A 14631-nucleotide genomic window follows, 5' to 3' on the forward strand; every position below is an offset into this window, starting at 1 on the left:
CTTCTGCGTCAATATGAAATGTATGAATATTAATAATCCCCCAGATTTGATTTCAACGCCATTGTAAAGTCGTGTAATGCCTTCCGTGCGCTGTCCGTAATGATACGTTATGTATCGAACCACCGCAGATGCTACTGCTTTCAATACGCATGAGTACATAATGGTTGAACTCTCTTTTCGGCTCGCCCCTCTGCTAAAACGCGATCCATGCCAACTGGGATTCCCTCCGGCGCCATAACTCGCATACCTTCGCAACCCCTACTTTGTGGGCGGAGCTTGTATCTTCCTTTCATATACGAAGTTTGTGAGTGGTCGTGTGTGTATGGATGGCGTTTCAGAAGCACGAAGAAAAACCTACAACCCAACAAACGTAGTTTACGTTTATTCCGCTGTATACATTTCAGCGCTATAACGAAATAAAAGAATCCGCTACACAAACCTTTTCAAAGCTTCATGCTATAAAATTTAAGTAGCGAAATCTGTTTGAATAGACTATTCACAGAGTGGTTTAGACAGATTTGAAGATTTTGGCTAAGGCTTACTTAATAGTATAGATTACCAAACAGTCTATAAATTATACTTCAAACTATAGACATTAACCCATTCATGCCCATGTTGTTTGTGGACAACGTTTTTAAACAAGTATAACTTTTGATTGAGGCAATAATTGCTCACAAAAACAAGTAAGGCCAATAAATGTAACTATTGCCTTTCACTTGAGCAATAACAGTTACAAGGATCAGCTCTAGAACTGAAGTTATTGCAATTAGTCCGATTGGTTTCCGATGGAGCAGTGCTGCCAGGGACACTTTACGTTGACGACGGAAAATTAATTTTTCATATATCTTCGTTACGGTGCAATATTATTGAAAACTGATAAAACTTATCAATTTAAACTGCCTTTGGCTACGTTTCCAACGCAATTAGACTAGTGCACATATTCTAGGAGAATTGTATTGAGCAGTGGAAGATAAAAATTGAGCAACTTCTAGCACTGCAAGGAAAGCATCTATCTTTATGAAAAAAGGCTTTTCGTGTTTCTTGATCCCACCGTTTTCAATGAAAAATAGTTTTGAAACCCTATATGCACTAGAAAAAAGTTGGGCATGAGAGGGTTAATTATCAAAATAAACAAACAATCCAGAAAATTATGAACGGATTGGAAATAAAAAGTCATTCCAACATTTTTAACTCCGTGTTTCAATGATAATATATTGTTAATTCTGGTTATAAACAATTTGATTAATATAAAAAACCCAAAGGTATCTTTATTTTAAGTGTTTCTTTCTATCATTTTAATTTGAATGAAGAAAATTTCTACATTATCACCTATTTTCCGATATGGATTAATGGTCTGAAGAATGAGTAAATATATTACACTATTGCCAGTTATTCATAAATTTCACATGATACAGTAAAAACTATTTTAATTCACATAACAGTGTGATGAGACATTTCTATAACTCTTACTACTCTCTTTGAATATTATATCGATTGAGAACATTTAGAACGTGATGTTTCACAATGTTTTTGATAACACATACTAGATAGGACAGTGGCAGTACTTAGAAACGCTTAAGGGGGGTAAGGGTTTCATCGTGAAAAAAAACACTTTTTTTGCGAATTTTTTTAGAACTTTGCGTGAAGCACATTTATCCAAACTTATGTACATTATAGAGTATCATTTCAAAAACACGCTGTAATTTTTCTATGCAAAAATATCGACAAACGACTCGGTGACGAAGCTTTTTGTAGATCGTCTCTGGAAAAAACATGATTTGCGGAGTTACCTGCCATTCAAAAACTACTTAGGGATCATCTATAAATGACGGGGGATAGGGGAGTATTGTATTTTGTGATGATGTGTGACGATAGGGGGTAGGCGGTCATGTCATGCTATGTAGCTTTTTTAAAGGGGAATAGCCAACATCGTTTTTTATTTTTTTTAAATTTTACGCTGTCAAGGGGGGGGGGGAGAATTACTGCCAAGCTACGTAATTACCAGGGGGTATTTAGAGGTTTGTGACGAAATGCTACGATGGGGGAGGGGGGTGTTAAAAATCACTCAAAAAATGCTACGTCATTTATGGATCGTCCCTTAACCGATTTCTTTCAAACTGCATACACATTCTATGTCAAAAATACCTAACCCCTACGTTGAGTTTTTGGGATAATTTTTCATTTAAGGGGGTGCTTACTCATAAAAACGCGGAATTTTTCATGAAAAATAGTAAGTTTTATTTAAAATGAGTAAACCCCCCCCCTCTTTAATCGACATCAGACAACATCAGTGCGAGAAATCTCAAAGGCTAAACCAAATCAAAGACAAAGCGAAAAATGGGCTCTAAAATGGACGGACAAACAAATTATTACTAATGCTTTGTTAATAACATATCTAAGTTCTGCAATCAATGCATTATGTAGGGGAACTGAGGGTAAGCCCGACACCCTGGGTAAGCCCGACACCCCACAACTTTTCCCTGATATCAAATTTTAAATCATACAATAATGAAAGGATATTATTAGTACGATTATTTTAGGCATTTCGATACACATAGATGCCATATGGATTCATTAAAAGTCAACTAAATAAACAAAACAAGCGAAAGCAAAGTTGATGCGCTTTTGGATGTTATTTTTAGTTAATACATTTTAAGGTTTTAGTAACACAAAAGCTTTGAAAATAACCAGTTTTTGTGTCACACATTCTATTCTAATCTCCATATCGTTATTTGTGTGTATTGAAGATAAGTTTGAGTATTTCAATACTGTTAATTGAGCATTTAACAAAAATGGGCGCTGTTGGGGTAAGACCGACAGGTTTTGAGTGGGGTAAGACCGACAAGGTGTTTAGATGATTGGGTTCGTTTTTGATTCGATACAAACGACTGGGTATTGTTGTGTTCAATTATACTATAATTACGTCATGTTAATAATTGAAATACACGGAAACTATTTTTTTACATTCATTTATCAGTATTATCTCAAGCTGACCAAAAAAAATTAAGAATTAAATTGAACGCGATTCATAGTTATATTACAAAAAGAAATGAAAAGTATAATCTAATATGAGATTTTGAAATGATATTGATGAAAAATTTTCATCATGACCGTCGGATTATTGATCAACGGTGTTCCGAAAAATCCCAACACGAACCGGATAGCTTATTACGAAGCGTGCGTCACTTTTAAGTGAATGAGTCCTAGTAACAGCGTATATAATCTGCTTGCAGAACAGCTCTTTTTCGTTATGATGGCTATACAAACTCGAAACAATTACTTGAGAAAAGCCGTACCTTAATATAAACCATGCGTTAAACATTATTTATTCATAACACCACGCATTCGAATGTTCTTCCTCTTGCTACGCGATGAAACTACAGAAAGCATGCGTTTGCATCACACATACTCCTATACACATAATTGCACTTTATCACACATACACAATACATTTTTAATGGAAAAAAATTGGACAAAAAGAAAGTTTAAAAGGGGGTCGCTCTTGCCCCTTTGGGGTGTCGGTCTTACCCGCAGCGTTTTCAAAATGTCATTTTTCTCCATTTTTTGGCAACCAATAATTTTTAATGAATTCAATTTTTTGAAACGCTAAAAAAATTATATTTTGTTAAGAACAACCTAAACAAGGATTATCCACAGAATATACAATTTTAGGAGCTTTGTGGAATTTTAGAAAAATTATTGCGCTTAAGGTGTCGGACTTGCCCCGCGGTCCCCTGAAGAAAACTGAATTTTCCTGAAGGGTCTATATACAGTATGTAAAATAATTAAAGACACCCTCGTTTTTTTCTGTTCAATTCCAGTACCACTACTCAATTGCCACACTTTATTACGACGACAAACTTATTTAGTTTTTATTTGTTGGCTTTCAAACGGTAAATCAAAAATTGAAAAAGTAAGCTTATCGTACAATACAGCAAACCTTTCCTATGAACAAAAATACAGGAACGTTAAAGGAGTGTCTTTAATTTTTTTTTACATGCTGTATGTTGTGCTGAGCCAAAAAAATCGCAATGAAGTTATTACATTTGACTTTTTTTGAAAAGTGATCCACATTGAGCAACACATTTCGAATATCGTTGGGCCAATCGATCGGAGACTTCTCAGTATTATCTTTGATTTAAACCATTATTGATAAGCTGAGCCATAAATGACGTAGCATTTTTTGAGTGATTTTTAACACCCCCTCCCCCATCGTAGCATTTCGTCACTAACCTCTAAATACCCCCTGGTAATTACGTAGCTTAACAGTAACCCTCGCCCCCCCCCTTGTCGCCGTAAACAATTTAAATTTAATTTAATTTAAATCAAAAACGATGTTAGTTAGATGAAACGAGTCAGATTGTCATGACATCAGGTCAACTCCTATTCTCCTTTAAAAAAGCTACGAAGCATGACATGACCCCCACCCCCTGTCGTCACACATCATCACAACATACAAAACTCTCCCTCCCCCATATAATACTAGGTCATTTTTGAATGGACCCTAATGCTAAGGCCAAAGCAGTGGCGGATCCAGGGTCGTGGGGGTCCGGACCCCTCCAAAAAGTTTTTAACTTGTAGAGAAATTTTGAAATTTTCTATTTCAATTCGTTTTTAACCTCAAATTCGTCCCAAATCAAATTCGACCACCAAAACTGATTTTAGTTAAATGAGGTTATTATATATTACGTGTTGTACAATGAATCACAGACGGCGCCGGTGGTTGAGTGGTGAGCGTGACCGCCACTCATTCCAGTTGGCCTGGGTTCAATTCCAGCCGAGGTCGTTGAGATTTTACTGAGGTGAAAAAATCTGTGGTCACGTCTTTCTTGAGAAGGGAAGTACACACTAAGCCAGCCAAAAGTTGTTCGGTAATTTCTTTTGACGACTACCACAGTAAAGTGATATTTTTACGGAGCTTTCAGCAAATTATTTAAAAAATTGCGGTAAAGTTTTCATTTTTTAACGATTTTCAGTAATTTTTCGAATAATTTGCTCAAACCCGCAATATTTTTCACTGAATTTATCAGCACTTTTGTTTTTTTCTGTATATAAACATTATCCAGTAAAAAACTGACTGATTGTTCGGCAAAATTGTACCAACATTACCGAACCTCGTCAAAAGCTTACAAAACAGGTACAGCAAATCATCTGTCAAATCGAGGAAACTACTGACTGACCAGTATTTTTTGACGTTTGGATAGAACGGATTGCGGAGAGTTCGGTAACCGAATTGTTTTACTGAATTGATTACCGAACGGTTTGCTGTTCAAAAACCCAGTAAAATTTTACTGTACCCAATAATTTAAATTAAGTGTGTAAAGCCGTTGGTCCCCGGTTCATGAAATTGGTGGATCGATATCTAGTCCAGGTAGTGGAATCACCTCTATGACATCGGTAAAGAAGAAATAGATCCAACTTCTATACTCTTACTAACAAAAATAGCCTCCTCCCGTGATACTTGTGGAGTGCGCAGTAGAATATACGGCCTCTAGCAAAAGCAAGCATCGGACTAACCATTCCTTCCCTTTCCTTCCGCGATCTACGTTCGGGCCTGGTCGGCGCCGGTATTGATCGAAAACACTTTAGGATTACCAGGAGTTGCACATTGCGCTACCCCTAAGCATAATTATCTACTGATTCCCTGTGCAACTTCAGCTAGTCCCGATTGATAACGGAATAGCAGCCAGGGGTGGTCGCACAAGCTCAAGCTCAAGCTCATTACGTGTTGTACAATAAATCACACTTAGAAAATTTTGCTGAACGTTTGGTAGCCAGTTCGGTAAATAAATCAATTACCGAATGTTCAGGGCTGGAATTTTTCACTGATCTGTCAAACACTACCGAAGGCTTCGGTAATTTCAGTACAAAAATTACAGGATTTTTGCAGTAATTTCAATAAATTCTAAATGTAAACTGAAAGTACCGAAAAAGCCCGCTTTTTCGGTACTTTCAGTTTACATTTAGAATGAAAAACATGTAAATTAGAAGGAGATTCGGATTAATGTTTGGATTACGATATGTATAACATTCATGCTTTTATTTTTTATATAGCGCTCGCACAGTACATAAAATTAAATGCAATAAAATAATCGTACAGTTGGATACGCATGTGAAGCGAAGCTCCCGACAGTAAAAACATTATCACTATCTGCAAGAAAAGAAGAAAATGGACAGGGTTATTAAAGGAATACTCACGGAAAATTTTGATGAGGCGCTCACCAAGCTTCTCCAGTTCTTCCATTATTAGTATCTACACTAAACCTGGTTGTCTGTTTTTCACTATCACTAACTGTGAATAGCAGACACAACCGGTATCTACAAAATTCTTTTCAAACTTGCAAATGGCCGCGGTATGACAGTTCATTTTCGTGGATTGACGTATGCACCGAAGTTCGGTAGTTGGGAGTTAGTATAGAATTCGCTCAAACTTTCAAGATTTTTTCCTAGACCCGGAAGGCCGAGTCTTATATACCTATCGACTCAGCTCGACGATTTGGGACAATGTCTTTCTTTTTTTTTTTTTTTTTTGAGAGCAGTAAAAAAATCAAGAAAACCCTGAGACAGGGAAAATGTACAAAAACCCTAATGTCTCAGGGAACGGGTTTGGGCTGCCATCACCCGACCCGCTTAAAAACCACTGCTCTTGCCCAGAACCTTATTCCTCCCCGGCACTACCTTACGGCATTGCTTCGGGGAGGGGTTTTTCTGTGCATAGCACACACTTTAATTCAACTACTTACAACTTCGTTTCTTCCGCAGGGTTACAGCGCCACTCCACCATCCAATTCTCCACCATCCACACAGACTGGCAATTTCTGCATGGCAGTCGGAAAGCTGGCTGTGAGTCGAGACTTAGTGCTCCTCCCCTACGAAGACAATTTGGGCGGCAAACTTCAGATTGTCTAGTTCACCGAGCCCTTGGACTCCCTTTTGCCATTTAGCACCACGACTCGACTCCCTTGTGCCAGTTAGCACCGCAATTCTCTTCTCGTACAATTCAGCGCCATTTACTCGTTGAGCTCCCGACTTGTTCGCGAGTTACTCGGTCTAGTCCCCAACGGTGGACTTAGCCTATTCCGACGAAGAGTTCCCCGGCAAGAGAAGTTCTCCCGAAGCCGAGACAGCCAGCCAGGTGTCCAGGTCAGTTCGGCGATTCCGGTGGAGCAGGGCGTCCGATTCGCTGGTGCCCCGACGACCAACGACTAGTGGTGTTTCTTCACGGTCTACTCAGTCTAGTCCCCGGCGGTGAATCTAGCTTACGCCGACGAAGAGTTCCCCGGCGAAGAAAGTTCTCCCGATACCGATGCTTCTTTGGTTTTAGCACCACAACTTCTTGACTCCTTTGGCTCCCTCTCGTTCCGTTTCGCTCTACTTTCCCGATGAGCCATTCAGCTCCCGCCCTCACTTCTTCGCAAACTGCTCGGTCTAGTCCCCTACAATTGATCTAGCCTGTTCTCCTGATATCGAGCGGTAGATTTCTCCTGATACCGATGTTCGTTTCTGTGAGCCATTTAACTCTCCGCGTCGTCCCTATCTACTCGATCTAGTCCCCGGCGGTGGATCTAGCCTACTCAACGGGCCATCCAGCTGAGGTCTATTCGGCGATTCCGGGTGGAGCGTAACTTCCGGTTCACCAGCGCCCCAACGACCCACTGCTAGCTGTGCGACAGCGGTCTACTCGGTCTAATACCCTGCGGTGGATCTAGCCTACTCACGAGCTGCCCGGTAGGGTGTCGAAATCGGTTCGGCGATTCCGGTGAAGCTTGACGTCCGGTTCACAGGCGCCCCGACGACCCAAACTCAGTGCTACGTCACGTACTACTCAACTGATCTCCGGCGGTGGACGTAGTCTACACAGTCGGAGAGTTCCCCGGCGGCGGAATTACTCTTGAAACCCGATTTGTGGCTTCTTGTTGGTCCCTTCGCCACTTCCTCTGCAGCTTGGAGAGTATGCTCGTGACCACTCTGTTGACAGCGTCCCAGGTATGTTCGTCATGGCACATCTCTTCGACGATATTATCCACTGTCATACCAGGTATACCCCTACGAGCTTCTTCGAACCTAGGGTATTCGAAGACCTCGTGTTCCGGTGTCTCCTGCACAGTCGCACACTCCGGATAAAGGGGTGACGAAGCATGTTTAAACCGAAGCAAGTACTGCCGGAAGCATCCGTGCCCGGACAAAAACTGCGTCAAATGGAAGTTCACCTCTCCATGCTTCCTATGTACCCAAGCCGACACATTTGGGATGAGTCGGTGGGTCCACCTTCCTTTCTCCGCGTTGTTCCACTCCTGTTGCCATTTAGCCAACGAGTTCGCTCGGACCAGTTTCCTAGCGTTACGTGCATTTCTCCTCTGGTAGCATTTCACGTCCTCCGCTAGGGTGATGCAGATGGACATCATCCCGGCGATAACGCATACTGCCTCCGACGATATTGTTGTGTAGGCACTCGCGACTCGAACGGCCATCAACCGGAATATCCTGTTTAGCTTTTCACGGTTCCGCTTGGTTTTCAGCGCAGCACTCCAGGCAGGAGCCCCATATCGGAGTATCGATGACGAAACAGTAGATATCAGACGTCTACTGCTGCTTCTCGGGCCGCCAACGTTTGGCATGATTCTGACTGACTCGCATTGACTTCTGCCCTTCGCTCGTCTCGTACAGCAGCACTCTTCAGGCATAGATAGGCGGGAATCCTCATTCTATGCAGCGCTGGCTTCCCAACTGGCACTGTTGAACGAGCACTGTCCGAATTGCATCCACTGTCGATGCTCCTTTGCGGAAACCGAACTCTTGGACAGTCCGCGCTCACTTTCCGTGAATTTCGTCAACCTGTTAAGAATGATCCTTTCCAGAAGTTTTTCGAGTGTATTCAGCAGGCATATGGGCCTGTACGAGGCCGAATCGCCAGGTGGCTTCCCTGGCTTTGGCAGCAACACCAGCTTCTGGACCTTCCACATTTCGGGGAAGTTACCTTCATTTAGGCACTTCTGCAGCACTATCCTGAACATGTCTGGATATGCCAGGATCGCAGCTTTCAGTACTACGTTTGGTATTCCATCCGGACCAGGGGCTTTCTTTGATTTTAGGCGCTTCGATGCTTCTGCTAGCTCGTCGTTAGTCACTTGCCGACCTATGTTTGTTCCTTCTTCTTCGCCGTACGGTGTCGGTGGCCATATAGTTGGATCGTGCTTAGGGAAAAGACCCTCGACGATTATCTTCAGCTTGCTCGGACACATTTCGGCTGGCGTCGTTGGGCCCTTCATTTTCGCCACCACGACTCGGTATGCGTCACCCCAGGGATTGGCGTCTACTTCTCGGCATTGCTCCTTGTGGCAATCTGACTTGCAGAGTCTGATCTACCGGTTTTAAGCGGCCCTAGCTTCCCGAAACGTTGCCTTACGCTATTCTCTATCTGGTTCCGACATTGCTCTTCGAGCCCGCCTTCTGGCCCTAAGACAAGCAGCGCGTAACGTACTAAGCGTCTCGTTTCACCAGTAAGCTGGACGCCGTTTGTGGCGTGGTTCCAGTTTTCGCGGCATTGTGGCGTCACAAGCCACAATCCTTCTTGTTAGGTCAGCCGCATCCACGTTCTCGGTCCCGCCGTTCGGCCGAAGTGCCTCAACAAAGAGGTCTTTGTTGAAGGCTTTCGTCTTCCACTTTCGTTTGCCGGTCATCCTTTTCTGTACTGCCGCGGGGTTCCGTTGACCGATACGGTAGCGAATCGCCTGGTGGTCACTATGCGTATACGTTTCGCATACTCTCCAATCCATGGTCGCCGTCAATGAGGGACTACAGAATGTGACGTCGATGATAGACTCACTCCCGCCTCTCCGAAATGTGCTAACAGAACCGTCAATGCACAATCGTACGTCTAACTTCGCTAGAGCTTCCTGCAGGATACACCCTCTTGTGTTGGTTACTCTACTGCGTTGAAGTCACCACCAATGACTACCGGTTTCCGACTGATCAACTGCTCGGTTAACTGTTCCAGTATTAGGCTAAACTGCTCTACTGTCCACCTTGGAAGAGCGTAGCAGCTACACACGAAGATGCCGTTGATTTTGGTTATCACGAAACCCTCATATGAGCGTTCCACCACTTCTTGGATGGGGAATCTGCCCATTACTTGTATCACAGCGGTTCCTGATCGATCCGTCACCCAGTTACCGTTATTAGGGGGGACTTGATAAGGCTCTGCGATCAAAGCGACATCGCCCATAGTTTCTGTCGTAGACTGCCACAACAGTTGCTGTGCGGTATCACAGTGATTCAGGTTTAACTGGGTCATCTCCATCACCGTTGGCCTGCAGTCGCCTTCTTGTAGGCTGGGCATTTAAAGCCACCCGTCTGATGGTCGTTTTTTTCCGCTGGGGTGCAAAGCAAGCACTTCGGCCTCTGCGTGCAGTCTCTCGCAAGATGGCCCGTCTCTCCGCATTTCCAGCACATCCCGGATCTGTTTGGGCCTTTGCAAGCCCATGCTAAATGTCCAAAGCCTAAACATTTGAAGCATTTCGCCGCTTGTTTATTTAATCGTGGGGCGGCTCTCAGTAGGCATCTCCCTGTAACTTTACCTATCTTCAGTGCCTTGTCTGCAGCGGTTACCGGTAAACGAATCATCGCTCTCTGCGTTCCTCTGCTTCCCTTCCTTAACCGGATCGTCATGTGCACCTCGCCCAGGTTTCACTGCTGCTTCATTGCACCTCCCAGCTCGTCTTCCGTCGTGATTTCATCAAGGTGCTTGCACACAATTATCATCTCCGGGCTTAAGGCTTCTGCCTTTCTACCCTTTGATTTAGTAATAGTTTCCTGCAAGGTCAAGCTACTAGTCGTAGTATTCTTCTTCAGCTCGAGGAACATCTCATTTTTTTGGGTGAGCCTGATTCTTACCACGTTTTCCCCAAAATCTTTAAGCTCCAAGTCCTCTCTGACCTTTTTGAGCAGCGCTGCGTACGTAGTCTCGTCATTTTCTTTGACGAGCACGGCTTCTCCCTTAGGCGCCTTCTGACGAGCCGAGGGTTCTGATTTCCTCTTCTGCTCCTCTGTTAGGACAATGTCTGTGTGTGTCTGTGTGTGTATGTAACGGACAAACTCTCATTCGTGTTTCTCAGCAATGGCTGAACCGATATTATCCAAACCAATTTTAAATGAAAGGCCTATCACCCAGACAGAACGCTTTTAAATGGTTTTTGATTCTGATGTTTATTTTCCAAGATATGAATGTTTGAAGATGCAAAAATCGCGTTTCTGCAGTTTTTTGAAATTTGCTGCCGAAATTGACGACGTAACTAAACAATTTATACATTTTTAGGAAGCTTATACCTTTTGAACGAACTATAGACTGTTGAAAACGGACTATTATCAAAAGAGATATTTAACATTTAATGCGGACGAAATATTTTTATCATTTCCAATAGCCAGAAATAAGACCAAAAACATTCAATGTATTATTAGCGCCAAAACGGATAATTTTAGGTCAATAGTATTGAAATAATGCCATCAGCAAATTTGTAGATTTTACTTTTGCGAACAACTTTACTGAAGACATCAAATACATATTTCGAATACTTTAAAATTTATGGCTTGTTGTTTATGGATTACCCTTTGTCTCCTATTTATTGTTAAATATAGTAATAATAATTCATTTAAATGAGCAAAATATTATTTCGATAAGACGAATTTCGTATTTCATTTTTCTATCTACAACTAGTGTTCGTCGCGGTGCGGATGTGGGCTGTAAATGGATTCTCCGCACCGCAACTGCAAAACATAGTAAAACCGCACCGCTTTCCGCAACCACACTGCATTTACCGTAGCGCACCACGCGGTAATGCGGTAAATGGTTAAATTGATATATTTATAAATTGTGCTAAAAAAAATTTCATATTTTTTGTATAACCATATATAACAAAATGGTAATCACATTGAAATGAAATTCAACTTTGACGGACTCCTCATAATGTAACGTTTATAAAAAAATCAACTTTTGCAATTTTTAATAATAAAATGCCATACATTTTAAGACAAATACTCTCGAACCAAGGTAAAATATTATCATTCCTCTAAATATTCGCATAGCCCTAAGCTCCTAGGAAATGTAACTATATTTTATCATTATACATACAAACACGTTCTTTCGCATCAATTTAATCCATCCTTCAGTTAATTGAAAAAATGGAATACCAAAAAATTTAAAATATTTTCGTATTATCAATGATTTCGACACATAAAAATGAAATGGATATTTTACGCATTTGCGTAGTAAAATCACCTTGTATGCTTAGAAGATTAAAATTAAAGTTGAACGGTTTCGTGATTATGCCATTTTGGGCAGTAAGTTAGATTTTCACCAAATCCCCACAAAACCGAAATAAATAAATAAAATAAATAATACATTGAAGACCCGAGTTGATCAGCTTCCAATTTTATCAGCCTCATATGAAAATATGTTTGATGGGCTCTAGCAGACAAACAGGGCTGAATTTGAGTAAATCCTTTCTTGACTATGTTTTCCTTATCTTAAAGATGCAAATATGCAAAAATAAAATAATCTTTTTTTTTTAATTTTTGCGGTAGCAGACTATTTTAAATAATCAGAAATAGTTATTAAACTACATCAAGGGAAGGGAAGAATATTTTAACAGCTTCAGTTTATTATGAAAAAAAAAATGTCGCGATTTAGTTAATGTCCCTATTTTGTCAGCCTAAAATACACCATGGAGATGATAAAAACGGGTCTTTACTGTATTTATTATTCACAGTAATAGGTACATCCCATTTTCTGAGGATATTTTTTTTCAATTGCAATGAACTACACCAATTTTTAGGTAGTTTTCAAGGGGTTATTTTATCGACTTCTTCCAAAATTCGGCGAACCTATTCCCATTCGTGCGATAGGTTATGTTAAAAGGGTATCCTAAATTAAATTAAATTAAATTAAATTCACAAATTTTCAGCTTTTCCTACACAATATTACAAAAGCTTCTTAAACAACTGTTCCTAACAAGATTATGTAAATTATAAAGTATTTGAAAAAAAGTGACGGAAGGTTATCGAAAAATTTCGTGAAAAAGAAAATTTCAGTAATGATAATGATTTTCCCTAGCGAGTTTCGAGAGCTTTTATTTGTTCTTTGGCATTAGGATTAAGGATAATAATTCAGATCAAAGATACTACTGGGAAGTCATTTTTAGAAAAAGTCGATATCGAAAAAAGTTTGAACTATGCACGCATGCACTTCAGAAGTAGCGAGATATCAAGAGCTGAAATTTCAGTGCTTAGTTCTCATCCGCGTTGGGAATTTGAGTAAACGCTATTGAGTAGGAACTTCAAATCTATTCGAAAATTTGTTTTTCGAATTTTTTGACACAACATATATAACCCTTTTAGGAAAATTCAGTTTTCCCTACACAATGCATTGATTGAAGAATTTATATATGTTATTAACGGAGCATTAGCAATAATTCGTTTTTTATTTCTATTTTATAGGACATTTTTCCGCTTTTCCATTAAATTGGTTTAACCTTTGAGATTTCTTGCACTGATATTGTCCTATGCTAATTTGAGCGATTCTCTGAGTCCTGCCACTATCCCATGTAGTATGTGTTATCAAAAACATCGCGAAGCATCAAAATCTAAATGTTCTCAATCGATATAATACCCGAAGAAAGCGATAAGAGTTATAAGAAATGTGCCATCACACTGTTAGGTGGATTAAAAGCGTTTTTCTTATCATTCTCAGAAGCGCCCTCTTTCGCCTACCGTACCCCAACGATGGTTTGATGCGACTCCAAGCCGACACAAAACATCTATCGAATGACCCAACAACACGAGACCTACAGTACAACATCAAACGCGCAACGCGGTGTGTTTCCGATCCGTATCTAAGCCGTACTACGAAATTGTCTGGACGAACCCCTGCCGACTCGAGGAAGACCGCCCGGCGTCCCAATACATGCCGGAAACTGAAAGTTTATATCTCAACCCCCCCCCCCCCTTGCCCACCCTCTGTCCCATGTCCCTGATACAAAGATGTAGGACTTCACCCCCCCCCCCCTTTTCCCCTTGAATATCATCCCAAAACTTATCTGCCCCCTTATCCTGCCCTTAATTAATCCCCCCTTATCTTAATAAAATTGAACCACTCCCTCTAGTTATTTTTGGTTAATAAGCTTGTAAAATGTTCCGGTTAGTTAATAATTAATTTCTCTAATAATCTCCCTTCTAAAAATCATAAAGTTCATTACTATACAAATAACATGCAAAATGACCAGCCCCCCTAATCTTACGAATATTATATTATTCCCTCTTGTATATGTGTAAGTTAGCTGTAAAGTTTTTTTGTAGTTTCATTGAATAAAAACAAAATAATATTGAAATGTGTAACCCCCTAGTTTTAATAAATTCAAAATGTAAAACAATCAAAAAATCAAATCACGATATCGCAATCGCTAAATTGGAAAAACTTGGCTTCAGTGGATCACTCCTGCGATGGTTCCAATCCTATCTCGTTGGCCGTCAACTCAGTGTGAACATAGGTGATGCATACTCCAAACTATTCTCCGCAACGTCTGGAATTCCGCAAGGAAGTCATCTCGGATCTTTGATATTCACTCTCTATTTCAACGA

This window comes from Topomyia yanbarensis, chromosome 2, assembly GCF_030247195.1.
Source record: "Topomyia yanbarensis strain Yona2022 chromosome 2, ASM3024719v1, whole genome shotgun sequence".
NCBI lineage: Eukaryota > Metazoa > Arthropoda > Insecta > Diptera > Culicidae > Topomyia > Topomyia yanbarensis.